At 36.4% G+C, this 14,340-nt stretch overlaps 1 protein-coding gene across 1 annotated transcript in view; it reads left to right on the forward strand.

Moving 5' to 3' along the window:
- Positions 1-3,958: 3,958 nt before the first annotated feature.
- The window catches only part of ITPRID2 (ITPR interacting domain containing 2), a 103,426-nt gene continuing 93,044 nt past the window's right edge, over positions 3,959-14,340 (forward strand). The window contains exon 1 of the mRNA XM_072612556.1: positions 3,959-4,038. The gene's annotated coding sequence lies outside the window, so the exon portion shown is untranslated. The remainder of the gene's footprint in view (positions 4,039-14,340) is intronic.

The raw sequence follows: 14,340 nt of genomic DNA on the forward strand, positions 1-14,340 counted from the left end.
AATATCACTCTTTGCTCCCCAGGACATTGATGCTAGGCTGGCTGAAAAAACCCTGAATTCTGGAAATCTGGAATGCTATGGTGCTCTCAAGACCTCTTAAATTCTCAAGGTTGAAGAGAATTCATTTCCTCCCCCAAGAATGGGGAGAAATTACACAGTGGCTAAGGACTGAGGCCTGTTTCTAAGAGACCACAAAGTACCAGAGAGGAATAAGCCCTAAGCCTGCTCTTCCTAGTGCATGATCTCTCATTGGGCATTGTAAATAAAAATCCCTAAGAACAAATAAGACAATAAAGGAAATAGTCAAAACCGATAGACCTATACAAGTGAGTGTGATGGAGAAGATGAGCCAGAGTTGTAACTTAAATGATTCTCAAAGCAAAGGATAACATGCAAAGGAGAATTGGTTTAAACTTACTCCAGCCTGGGTTCTTTCCAACACAGAGTATTTTCTCTATCCTGGGGTCAAGTACTAGGCGTATTCCCAGTACTGGAGAGAAATGCCTAGTCAGGAAAGCTAAAAAGGTTCCTGGAGCATATGTAATCTTTAACACTTACCTTACTAAGGAAGGGCCAAAGGTGCCCTTGTGTATATATAAATTTATTTCTAGTTAAACAAACATCAGTATTTCCAGTTGCTGGTAAACAGTGCATCCATAGAAAAGTAACATGCCAATTACTGAAGCAAAGGTTCTGTGGTCAATATAATTATTTCTAAAGTATATAAGAAGCAAAGTTTATGATTATTGGATTAAATTACACTGTATATAATGAATCAGTATGGAAAGTTTCTACAGAACTTTAGCTTTACGTTAAAGTGGTATCAGTAAAGTTACTTCACCTGTTTGACCTCAGCTTAAATATCTAGAAAATGAGTTTAGAACTAGTGATTTTACAAACGTGAAACCCAAATTGATTACCAGTCACTTCTTGTCTGGTAGAATATAGTTTCATTTTTGTGATGATTTCTGGTACTCACCATGATCAGTACCTCTCTGCTCTCTTATTAAAGAAAACATTCATGATATATATAGACATGAGGCTTCTGAACAATCTACAAACTTTTGAACTCTCTCATTTCTTACTTGAGTTATGTTTTTATATGTGTATGCATGTATGTATATTTTTTTGCCATCCTTTGCCATGTCCATGTTTGCATTGAAATCACTGAATGCTTATGTGAGTTGATTTAACACGAAACAAAACAGCTCTACCTACTCATTCTCTGCAAAAAAAAAAAAATGGTTATATATAAACTGTAACCTCTTTGTGGTTCATGAAACATGACATTTGCAAGTGCTTATCATGAATGCTACAACATAAGATGAGCAGATGTCCCATAAAAAGAATTATTCCTGTTCCTTTTGACTGCAAGGAAAAAAAATCAGCTTAACCAGTTTCTAGATTTTTCTCTCCAAAGAGAAACTGATTGAGCTTTTCATTTAGCTGCCACTGTATTTTGTTTCCTGGCTTCACTTATGGCAAGGGCATTAGAATTGATATGATTCAGTTCTTTTGGTGATATGTTCACTCAGTCACTGGATAAGGATATTACATTTATGCCAACAGTTAAGTTAATGTATATAGATAGTCTAAAAGAACATGATTCTTTGCTCTTTCTGTTTTTTTGTTTTTTAATCATTGCAGAAGCAAAAGGAGGACTCAGAGATCTGATGGCCATTTTGTATTTTCATTTTGGGTGGCTTGACTTGGTCAGATAACTAAATATATCACCAAATGGTCAGATTGCTGGTGACGAGCCTCCAAGTACTTATGCTGATTCTCTGAAAGCATGTGTTCTACTGTCTTTCTATCATTGTAGAATATACCAGAGCTTGTACTTTACTGTCATAGCCTTTGAGAATTTTCAGTCACCTTCAAATCACAAGGGGGTTGAGCAGAATTTTGTGGACTGAAACTGATCAAGGCAAACCAACTGACTTTAAAAATTGTTTCTGGAAATGCCTTTGCCTATGAATCTTGCTATTCAACAACAGGATTCTAGTCATTAACTAACTACTTTTCCTGAACTTTGTCTGATCTGGGAGAGACCAGGATTATACCAGCTAAATAAATAATATTTTTAAAAATTAAATTAACAGCTTATTTCCTGTTTGTTTACAAAAAGGAATGTAAAAACCCTTAAAAAAGAGACCTATTCTGAACAAAGGATCAAGCTTTAAAGACCAAAACTCTTGCATTATTTAACAGTCTTTAGTCATGGTACCTTAGATCTGTGCTGAAAGGCTTTATAGAATCACAAAAGACCTTCCTTCTCAAATCTCCCTCCACAACCTACCCCATTTCCTGAAATTTCAAACTTTGTTAACTTCTTTGGGTTAAGATCATGTCTCTAGAAAGCTGCTATTATCATGAGAAGGAAATCCTTTATTATATTAAAATACATCAGTAAGCTGAAGGACAAAATAAGAGAAGTACAATTTGCTAGATAGGAAGAATGAAAGAAAAGAGGTAGGCAGAATTGAGTGAGATATCAAATTAGGGACTTTGGTCAGCCAGGAAGTGTTTGAGAGTGCTAAGCACCAAACACAAAGTAAGAGTATTGGTTTTCAGAACAGGGAGCCAAGAGGTAAGAGGCCTGAGGACAAACTTTACCTACTTTAGAAGTCTGCCCAAGGTTTGACCATGGGAATGATCCAGAATTTAGTTCAATATGTGGCACATAGCAGGAACTTAAGAAACGTCTTATTTTTTTAAATTGAATCATCAATTGTTTTTTAAAAAATTTTTAGTTTCTTGTTGTTAGTTTTTTTCAGTTGTGTCAGATTCTTTGTGACCCCATTTGGGGTATTCTTGGCAAAAGATACTTGAGTGATTTGCCATTTCCTTCTCTAGCCCATTTTACAGATGAGGAAACTGAGGCAAACAAGATTAAGTGACTTGCCTAGAACCACATAACTCGTGTCTGAAGCCAGATTTGAATTTAGGAAGATGAGTCTTCTTGACATTAGATGGTCTGGTACCACACCACTTAGCTGCCCCAAATTTTAGGTATAACTATACTGTAGAATTCATGAGTCTGTGTTCTACTGAAAGAGCATTATATTTGTAGTCAGAAATTGGAATCCTGATTATGTCACTTATTACCAGTGTTTCTTGGGACAATTCACAACCTCTATAGTCTTCTAATTTGTAAGATGAAGGAGTTGGACTACAGAATCCACCAAATTCTCTTTCAAACTTGGTCCTATGATTTAACATTTTACATAAATGAACACCATTTACCGTGTTAGTGGTGCTTTGTTTGCTAGTAACAATAATTGATCGACTGTTTAAGATTTGTCTGGCATTGACCTTTGAGAAAATCCTCAAATATTTTGAAGGCCTAACTAAGTAATCTAATCTTAGGATCCCTTAATTTAACTATATACATCTAATGCTGCCACTAAGGAAGGTGAAACTAACTTTTGAGGAAAGGAATATAATGCTACATTATTGTGTTAGAATTGCCTAGTTCACCCCGGTGACTAATTAAAGCGACAGGTAAAATTTAGGAAGGGAGAATTCATTACTAGGAGTGGAACAGGGCCAGGATTATCTTACCACTGTGTCCCTATCTCCAGAACTATCTCTCACCTTGTCACTGTGACAGATGGAACAGTACAAGACTGCAGTTTAAAATGAATAATATGTATTAAGGAAGTGAGGGAGGTATGTAAATAGAAGGACCCAAGGAAGGGATAAGCTAATGGAATGTGCAAGTTATTAATTAAAGTTGCTTTTCAAAATGAACAATCTGATGTGTTTTGAGCACTGTTATCGGTACTTCTATGTTCTTGGAACACTCTCTTCTTTCGTCTGCTTCTAACAACAAATGTGGGCTAATTGCTGTGAGTTAATTGAAAAGGATTGTTTCCTAGTTGCCAAGAAACAGAGATTTCTGACAATATACAGCCCAATATGCTTACGGATCAAGCTTCCTGATTTTTCTTTCAGGGTTTAAGAGTATATGCTGCTGTGAATCAGTTGTTCCGTGAGAAATACAGCTCTAAAGAGCTTTCTACCATAGCTTATAAGGTAAGAATTGGATTTTGAAAGCCATGACTTTGTTCCGTCCATATAACTTTTCCTGTATCACCTGAGTGCTTTGGTTTTGAAAGAATCTTTGTACTGAAAATGAGAAGGTTTTTGGTGTTTGAAGTAATTATTTTTTTTTTGATGGCAAAGGAAAACTTTTGTGTAAATTTGTAATCCCTTGATTTTCTGCCATGGGAAGATTCTGGGAAGAATAGATAGATGTTCTGACAAAAGTCTATTTGTGCTGGCATAGTCTGGAGGTGTTCTAAGAGTGTGTTCCTTGTTGGTTTCTGGGTGGCAATAACACATATACCAGGCAATTCTGAATGCTTGTCAGGGCTAAGATATTGCAATCATTGCTGAATAAGTATTTTAGTATTTACATGAATAGTGAGTTTGTGGTGCTTAGAGAAGTTGCAACATTTATATGTTTCTTAATTAAGAAGGGAGAATTTTGACAGGACTGTGTGTATTCTCACCTTTTATTTCTATCTGTCAATGTATTTTTTTTTTAATTTCCTTTTTCATCTCTTTCATTTGCCATTTGCCTTTTCCATTTTTTTTTTTTTTTGGTCTTGGATTCAACTGGCTAAATTAAGAATGCAGTTTGTCATGAGCTTAGTTCTTCCTTGAAAAAGTAAAATTGAGGCATTATTAGACTAGCCATCTGTTCTCAGTGTCAGAGCTCCATAACATAAATTGCTCTTCTGGGGTGGCAGCACAGAAAAAGTGCTTAAAAATGTTTTCAATCAAAATTTCAACAACAATTAAGTCTCTTCTTCCCTTCTTTCCTCCCTCATCTTCTCTTTCTTTCCATTCCCTCTTTGCCTCTCTCCTTCTGTCCTTCCTTTACTCTTTCCTTCCTTTCTCCCATTCTTACATCCCTTCCTTCCCTCTTTCTCCCCTCTGTTCTTTCTCGTTTTTCTCCCAACCCCCTCCCCTCCCACCACACCTTGATCCTTTTCCTTTCTTCTTTCCAAGTTTACATTTGGACTTTCTCCCCATTCTGCTGAATGATCATCAACATTTTAATCATCCAAGCAAAACAAACTAATGGAATCAGGATTTCCTTCCTTCCTTCCTTCCTTTTCTCCCTCCTCCAATATATTTTCTATCTTATTGATCTGTCTTTTCTAGTATGATAAATTTAGTGGTTAGCAATTCTCACAAAGTAAATGATGCTTGAGTCAACAAGTGTCTAGTGGTATTATTTCAAGCCTGAAACTATTAAGATTTAGAAATTTTATTGATCTGTGCATAGACTTAAGTTGTGTTCTGTATATCCAATGGATGCATACCTAGACCAGCATAAAGTTAATGAATACTGGACATTGAAAGTGAATGTCAAAAAATTTCACTCAAGACCATGGTAAGAATGAACATTTTTGATCTACCTCTTCAAGGTCACAATGACCTTTCTTTTCCTTGACACTTCTCTTTTTCCCTAGAATATATCTTTTGAGAGTAACTCTGTCTAAATGTATGTAAAATTATCCAAATATTTACAAATAAGCTTTTCTTGATTTAGAACTTCAAGCTACCTAAGTATACCTATGTCCTGGACACTATGATTTCTTGTGGAAAGAGGTTATTGCAGCAAGTCTTTATGTGAACATATGATTTAAATTTCATAAAAATGACCTCTAAAACTTTGTGGACACAGTTTCATGAAATAAATTTGATGAAGTGATCACTGCATGTGAAAGGATACTGTTATGGGTAAATGCGCTCTACCCAGTGTTTACTTTTAGCTGCCAAGCTAGAGATTTTTACTTGCTTGAATTCACTAGAAATAGCAAGGTTTAACTAGTCTGCTAACAATCGCAATGCTATCACATATCCCACTTGGTCTCAAAGCACTCTGTTTCTAAGACTCAGAAAGCAGTAATTTGAACTAGCTTATCTGACCATATGCACAATTTACTTTTATAAATATGAAGTTTTATTGTTATCCAGTCTATTTTTGTTGGTAGCACATATTTGTTTCTAGTTAAGATATTATCATTAGACTTATACTGTTCCTTTCCTCACTTTGTCAGAAGGCCTAATCTTTACTTAGAAAGAAAATTTGACTAATCCCAGGGCATGATGGCCCCATAAAAGTAACCCTGCTGACAGTGTTTCTCCATGAGTTCTATACTTAAAGGGTGAAGACTTACTTGCATTATTTTTTAATTTAATCTTTTTTCCCTTAATTACAATTTTTAATATTTGTTCTTTTAAAATTTTGAGTTCCACATCCTCTCACTCCCTTCTTCCTCAATCTCTCTTTGAGAAGGCAAGCAATTGATATAGGTTGTATGTTAAGTGATGCAAAACATGTTTCCATATTAGTCGTGTTGTGAAAGCAAACAGACCACCACCAAAAAACCAAGAAAAATAAAGTAAAAAAATATGCTTCAATCTGACTTACATTATTTTTTCCACCTAATAATACTTTATTTTTTTTTCCAATTACATGTAAAGATAGTTTTCAACATTAACATTTATAAGATTTTGGGTTCCAAATTTTTTTCTCCCTCCCTCCTTTCCCTCCTACCTCCCCAAGACGGCAAGTATTCTGATATAGGTTATACATGTGCAATCATATTAAACATATTTCCATATTAGTCATGTTGTGAAAGAAGAATCAGAAAGAAAAAGAAAAACCCCAAGAAACAAAAACCAAAAAAAAGCGAAAATAGTACACTCTAATCTGCATTCATAATCCATAGTTCTTTCTCTGGATATAGATAGCATTTCCAATCATGAGTCTTTTGGAACTGACTTACATTATTTTCAAAAGTTATTTTGAAAGGTGATTTCTGACAGTAACTATCAGTTTTTAATTCACTTTATTACTTGTAATTTACTAGATAAGGTTGAGACGATTATAACATAAATAAAGTCAGATATAAATAGACATTTTATATCATATCATGAAAATCTTTACTGAAAAGATCATTTTCCCTTCTAAAATATTTTCAGGCTTTTGGCAATAAATGTATGTTAACTGAGATTTATTTGATCCTATGTAGAAAGTACTTCAAAAGAGTGTTCAAAAAAGAAACAACTCAGCAGTGGTGTTAATGAAACACAGCACCATACAATTCAAGATCATTCAATTTGAACTTTACTAGTAGCCTTGGTCAGTGCAGAGAGCATGATGGGAATGTCAAGGAAACAAACATACTTGGATGTCTTCTAGTCCATGACTGTTTAGCCTTTATCTGAACAGCCTCTCCTCTTCCAGTAATGGAGAACTCACTACCAAATAAGGCAGCCAATTCTATTGAATAAGAGTTCTAATTGCTATAAAGTACTTCTTTTTATTGAACTGAAGTCTTAGGTCCTGGAACTTTAGCTTCTTGTCTGTCTTGTTCTGTCCTCTGGAGCCACATGCAATAAGTATAATCCCTCTTCTAAAAAAGTCATTAAGATAGTTGAAAATCCCTACTGTGTGTCACCAAATCTGTTCTCATCTACATCAAACATGCCCAGATCCTTGTAATATATGATTTTCCAGCATCTGCTTAAGAACTGCCATTGACAGGGAACTTTGTAAACCCATTCCATTTTGAGACACCCTCAGCTTTTAGCATTCTCTCTTCCTAATAGTGGACATTTATTTCCCTTTAACTTCCTATTCCTATCATCTGGAATCAAATCCTCCCTATCTATGTGATAACTCTTCAAATGTATAGATATCTTTCTCTTGTCCCTGGAAGTCTTTTCCAGGTTACACATTCCCATTTCTGTAATTGCTCTTTACATGACATGGTTTCCACACTCCTTGTTATCCCAATTCCTCTCCTTTGGATACTCTTTAATTTTCAGTAGGTCTCTTAAAATATGGTTTCCCAAACTGAACAAGATAACTATAGGTAGCATTTATATAGTGTTCATTACATGCCGGGCAGGCACTGTACTGAGTGCTTTACAATACCTCATTTGAGCCTCATAACAACCCTGGGAGGTAAGTACTATTATTACCTCTATTTTACAGATGGAAAGCTGAGAGGAGGAAGGGGTTAAGTGACTTGCCCAGAGTTACACAACTAGTTAGTGCTTGAGGCTGCATTTCAACTCAGGTCTCCCTAACTCCAGGCCTAGTACCTATCCCAGCGTACCACCCAGCTTCCCCTACCCAGTCTACTGAAAAATGTAATTTTCTAAGGCAAAGAATAAATAAATGAATACTATTAGTAGTCAGGCAGGCAACAAGCATTTATTAAGCACCTAATATATACCATAAACTAAGTCAGTATTTGGAAATATAAAGACAAAAATGAAATATTCATCTCCTCAAAGAGCTTACATTTTATTAGGGTGATATATTCATAAGTGAATATATACAAGTCATTTGTATGCATATACTCCCTATACACACACATATATCCATGTGCATAAAAGTGTATACATACACACACACGTGTATATGCAAGTCACTTGTATATGTATATATTCTAACCTCTCTATTTTCTAGCTCTTTCTCTAAGTCTCTAAGTTGTGAAAAGTTGCCAATCTACATTAGTACAAAAACTTTCCACACCAAGAGTTCCCTACACCATGAAATCATTGACCTGTACTGTTTCCCTCCTCCCTCCTACATTTCAAAAAAGCATTACCTCTTTCCTTCCAGGTTTATCTCATCCAAAAAATGACAAGAACTACTTCATCTCCATCTATATCAAAATAAAAATTTTGTATTGGATTGGATCTCGTAGAGAATCCAGCAGTATGCAAGTATAGATATCCTTTCTGGCTGATACAATTCACAAATCAACACTCAGATGAGATTGTTTAATCATCTGTGAATCGATGTTATATCTGTGTCTGCATTTCTTCATATTGTTCATAAAGATGTCATAAGAGACTTTGCCCTATGTCTTGCTGATGTCGAGATAAATTATGACTATGTAGCCCCCTGATTTTCCAGTTTAAAGGTTAGCTACTTGGTACCATGGTGCACCAGGGGTGTATGAGATGTTCAGGGAGGACTGGCATCTCTGGTATAAGGACTTGCCAAGCCCTTTTCAAGACTGCTCATTCACTTTTGATGTCTACTTTCATCTAAGTCTCACCTCTGGCTCCAAGAAGCTATGGAATGCACAGTAGCCACACCCCAGTAAAACCATCTTAGCCGATGGGCTAAACCAGGTTGAGGGTAACCAACAGGCCTCAAACTTGTCATGGAGTTAGGGGGATAGCTACCCCAGGCAGGTGAAGACTTCCCCTGGCAGAATGAGAGGATGAGAGCAATTTGTTCTAATGTCCATGAAAGTGCTGCAGCAGGTACTGTGGATAGTTTAGAAGTTGGTCAGACATCAAAGATGCCAAGGTCATCCGTTGTATCTCAGGCCATCACCATCTTGACTTTTGTCTTGTCACTGAACGTTGATGACTATGGAAGAGAGAGTGAGGCTATCAACTTTGCACAACTCTACCCCACTTAAATCCAATTCATGATCAAGTCATCAATCCGTGATGTCGTTGGCCACTTTTTAAATGAAGGACAAATACCTGGCACCATCAATAGAGCACCAGGCCTGAGTTTAAATCCAGTCCAGACACTTACTAGCTGTGATTCTAGGGAAATTGTTTAGCCTCTGTTTGCTACATTTGTAAAACGGGGATAATAATAGTGCCTACCTCCCAGGTTTGTTGTAAGGATCAAAGGAGATTGTTGTATAGTACTAAGTACAGTGCCTCGTATATAATAAATGCTATACAAATATCAACTGTTATTAATATCATTACTATTATTCTCCATGAAGGAGAAAATAGAAGAAAAGTAGTAGTTGATCACTTCTGCTTTCTCTGAATATATTCCATCTTGACAATGTTCCTTTTAAAATATAGTGCCTACAACGGTACACGCTATTCCAGCCATCATCTGACCAGCACACAATACAATGGAACTATTATCTGACTTGTTCTCAACACTGCATGGTTGCATCAATGCTGCCTAAAATCACATTAGTTCTTCTTGAAAGACACATCACACTGCTGACTCATAGTGAACATATAATCAGCTAAAACCTCAAAGGCTTTTGTACATGACTTGCTGTCTGGGCACTTCTCCCTGATCCTGCACTGCTACTGTGTGTTTTTTGCTCTAAAGCTGTGTAATGGTTTTACATTTATTTCAATTAAGCTGTTTCTTCCTAGTTTCTGCCCATCATTACCCTGGAGGATCTTTTTTTAGTTTCTGATTCATTAATAATCCTTCCCAGTTTCAAGTTACTGCCAATTTGGCAAACATACTATTTGCATCTTTATCCAAAACATTGATTCAAAAAAAGTCAGTTAAAATATAGGCTAGAATTGGGACTTTCAGTATGACAACAGAGACTGTCCTCTAAGTGGATACTGCCAAGTGAAAGATTATTCAGTTACACAGTAGTTGTTAGATAAAGATGTAAGTTATCAATCCACCAACTATATAATCAGACTGCATCTCAAAATGCCTTGATGAAACATAACTATACTATATCTACATTCCCCTCACTGTTTTGTAAAGCTGTCAAAAAATGGGAATGAGATTAGTCTAACAATGACTTATTCTTAGTGAACCCATGCTAGTTTTTAATGATCACCACCTCTTTTTTTAAGTGTTCTTAAACCCTGTATTTAAAAATATATTCTAGAATATTTTCCCCCAAGGATTAATATCAAGTTCACCAGTATAGTTTCAGGAATCTCCCTTCTTCTTCATTTAGAAATGAATACAGTGTTGGACAATGTCTAGTCTTCTAGCATCTATTTCATTCTCTATGCTTCTTTAAAGATCACTGATAGGAATTTAGTGAACACTTCTCCAAAATTCTTTCAGTGCCCTGGGATGTAATTATTCTGCTCCAGGACACTTGAACATATTTAGAGCAACGAGTTACTCTTTTACTAACTTATTCATCTGTAATGAATTTGTTTCCTCTTATCCATGTTTACTCTACCCTATTCCAGTCTAAAGGACAATTTATTTAACAAAGAAAATAGAAGCAAACTAGAAATGATGTAAAGCTTTTTTTCTATTTTCTGTTAGCAGCTTAGTAGCATAATAGATGGAGAAGGTGGCATAACAAAGGTAGCACTGGGCCTAGAGTCATGAACGCTGGAGTTCAAATTCAGCCGCAGACAACTTTTGGTTGTGTGACCTTGGGCAAATTACTTATCTTCAGTTTTCTCATCTGTAAAATGGAAATAATAATAACACCTATATCCCCAAGTTGTTGTGAGGATTAAATGAGATATTTGAAAAATGCTTAGCACAATACGGAGCATGTAGTAGGCATTATTATTAGTATTATTGCTAATTATCCTATTTACCCCCAAGAAACAGGTCTCATTTTCCACCTTGTTCATTTTGTACTCCTCTCAAATAGCTCCATTTGTTCTCCTTCCTGCTTTTCACAAGCTTCAGTTCATAGGATAGCAGATTTAAAGATGCAAGATTTCTCAGAAGCCCTAAAGATTATTTTACAAATAAGAAAACTGAGGCAAAAAAGGTTAAGTGACTTGTGTAAGGTCACACAGGTAATAAGTGTTAGAAGTAAGATTTGAATCCTCTGACTCCAGACCCATTATCCTTTTTCAATGTACCATGAGTCCTCATTAGTTTCTGTGACACAATTTCCATGTCCACATCATTTTTTTTTTTGCCATAAGTACCATTTCAGTGCTTGAACTGTTCATTTGTTATCCCTTACTCTCATTATACAACTGACTCTTTTCCTTTTCTAATCTTATTTCCTAGGTGATGTCTTTTATGTTTTTCCCCCATAAGACATGGTTAGAAATATAATACAGCCAAGTCGTGCCTACCATTGCCTTTTAGGTAACCCTCAATTTTTTAGCTTTGAAAATTATGTTTAATGATTTGTACCAATATATGAATCCTGAAAGAATATTAGTATTAAAATGGGTTATGTGATTTTACATAACTTAGCAGCTTAGAATCATGGAAAGAGATACACATTCATTTTTCTTTATGTACCCCATGTTTCCATCTTTGTCTTTATCCCAGATCATCTCCACTATGGTAACAGCTTTCATCTTGATTATCCTGCTTCCAACCTTTTTCTGCCCAATTAAATCTCCCATTAGCCACAAAAATGATCTTCCTATACCACTAGTCATGTCATTTCCCTCCTCAGAAACCTTCAGCAGTTCCCTGTTACTTGTAAAATAAAATACAAGCCCCTCAAACTGTCATCTAAAGCCTTCTACAATCTGGTTGCAACTTATTCTTCACCAGCCTCACCTTCTCCCCCGCTGAGTCATCTAAGTGCAAGTCATATCATCATTTCTCTGTTATCATGGTTTGAAAAAGAAGGATGAACACGACCTGTGAGTAGACCAAGTTGCCTAAATGGGGATCCAACTAGCTGGGTAACTCAGCTCATCCTCTCTCTCAGCCTAGCCCTTTCCCTTTCCTTCTCTCCAAAAGAAGGTAAATTTTGATGGCCAGAAGCTTCCCAGTTAACTTGGGGTATATTGGCTAGATTCCTTCTCTCCCCTCCCCTTCCCTTCTTGTCTCTCCTAAAAACTTAGACCCCATGCACTCTGAAGCCCATGGATTGAAGAACGAAGGGTCCATGCCCAACCTCCACTCAATGGGTGTTTTTGGATCCTCCTGGCTTAAAGTAAATATCAATAGTAACAGTTTCTCCTCAAAACAAAAACCCTGAGGCTCCTGCCCTTCCCAGCATGATTTATCCATTTATTTTTTTTCTTTTCTATTAAAGGGGTTATCCCCTGACTACTTTTAAAGAGGCCTATTCACTGAATGGGCATTACCTCACTTTAAGTGAGTAGCTGCAAAGCCCTCAGCCTAAAAGGCCAATGTCTCCCATTGAATCCTGGGCCATCTCCAGTCATCCTGTTGAATATGTGGTCACTGGATCCAGATGACTCAAGAGGATAAAGTGAGACTGGTGACTTTGCACAGTCCACCCTCCCTCAAAACAAAGTCAAGTGCAAGTCATGTCATCATTTCTCTGATGTCATAGTTCTTTTTGAAAATGAAGGATGAACACAACAACTTACACTTACCAACTTCTTTTTTTTCACGACTCCTTTTTAAGGGCTCTGCATGTCAACCAAACTGGACAATACCTGGTTAGCAAACTTAATTTTCCATTTCCCCACCACTGTGTTTTTTACATAGGTTGCCCCCATGCCTGACAGTAGTTCTCTCCTCATTCTTGGCTTTCAGAATTCCTGCCTTCCTTCAGAGTTCAATTAAAGTACTACCTCTTTGAAAATGATCAGCCCAATTGCTAGTGCTTTCTCCCTCTTCAAATTGCCTGACATATCTATTTGAGTATTTGTTGTAATCCTCTCAGAGAATGTAAATTCCTTGAGGGCAGGAACTGTTTTGTTTTTGTCTTTAACATCCTAAGATATGACTAGTGGGTGTTTAGGAATGCTTAATGGATGTTTGTTGTTATTTTTGTATATATTTCAATAATTCAGTTGAGTTTGATTTAAGAGGTTTCAGCCTGCTTTTAGAAGAACCATTCTTGTGACTGCATTTTAGCACCCTAGAGTTGGCATGGCCAAGGATCACTAAAAAGATGATTGACACACAGAAACTGGTAGAGTAATGTGAAAAACATGAGATAAAAAGATACAATGATCTACTGTATGAAGCAGAAATGTGATGACTAACAAAAAAAGGAAGCAGTATGATGACATCAGAGAGGACATTGGCAGCTCTACAGTCTTAGAAGTAGGAGTTGTGCTGGTCACATATCCCTTAAATGTACGTTTTAGCATGTTCCCTGATATGTGCCTATTTATGCATGTTACTTGGCCACATATGTTCCCTATGTGCATATGTATCTTATCTCTGCATATCTCTTCTTAGTGGCATGGTAAGTCATGTGTGAATGAAGGAAACCTTCTCTTGTCATTTAATTTGTAATACTATTTAATGAAATGCCTTTTGTTTAAACTGAGGTGCCCTTTGGATGAATGACAAAAGTAATCACATTGGGAGGGACTTCTTAGCTGTAGTTTTGAGTGGGTGCTACCCTGGATATTTCCTTGAATCAGGGATAGCACTTCTAAGGGCCCATCTGTCAGAGGAGGTGTTTCAGGGACTACAATGATATAATTGTCTCTAACAGCATGTCGATTTGTTGGTTGTTGGACAACCTTTCATATTTAGCATTCCGAGAGTTAGATTTTTAGGTCTAGGATGATATAATTCTTATATTTTTTGCCATTGCCACTGAAGAACTTTGGGGCAACAACAAAGAAATAAAGGCAACTTTGCATTTTTCCTCATTTCAAACATTGCTGTAGCCCCCTAAATTA

The sequence above is a fragment of the Notamacropus eugenii genome, chromosome 5 (assembly GCF_028372415.1).
Source record: "Notamacropus eugenii isolate mMacEug1 chromosome 5, mMacEug1.pri_v2, whole genome shotgun sequence".
NCBI classification, from domain to species: domain Eukaryota; kingdom Metazoa; phylum Chordata; class Mammalia; order Diprotodontia; family Macropodidae; genus Notamacropus; species Notamacropus eugenii.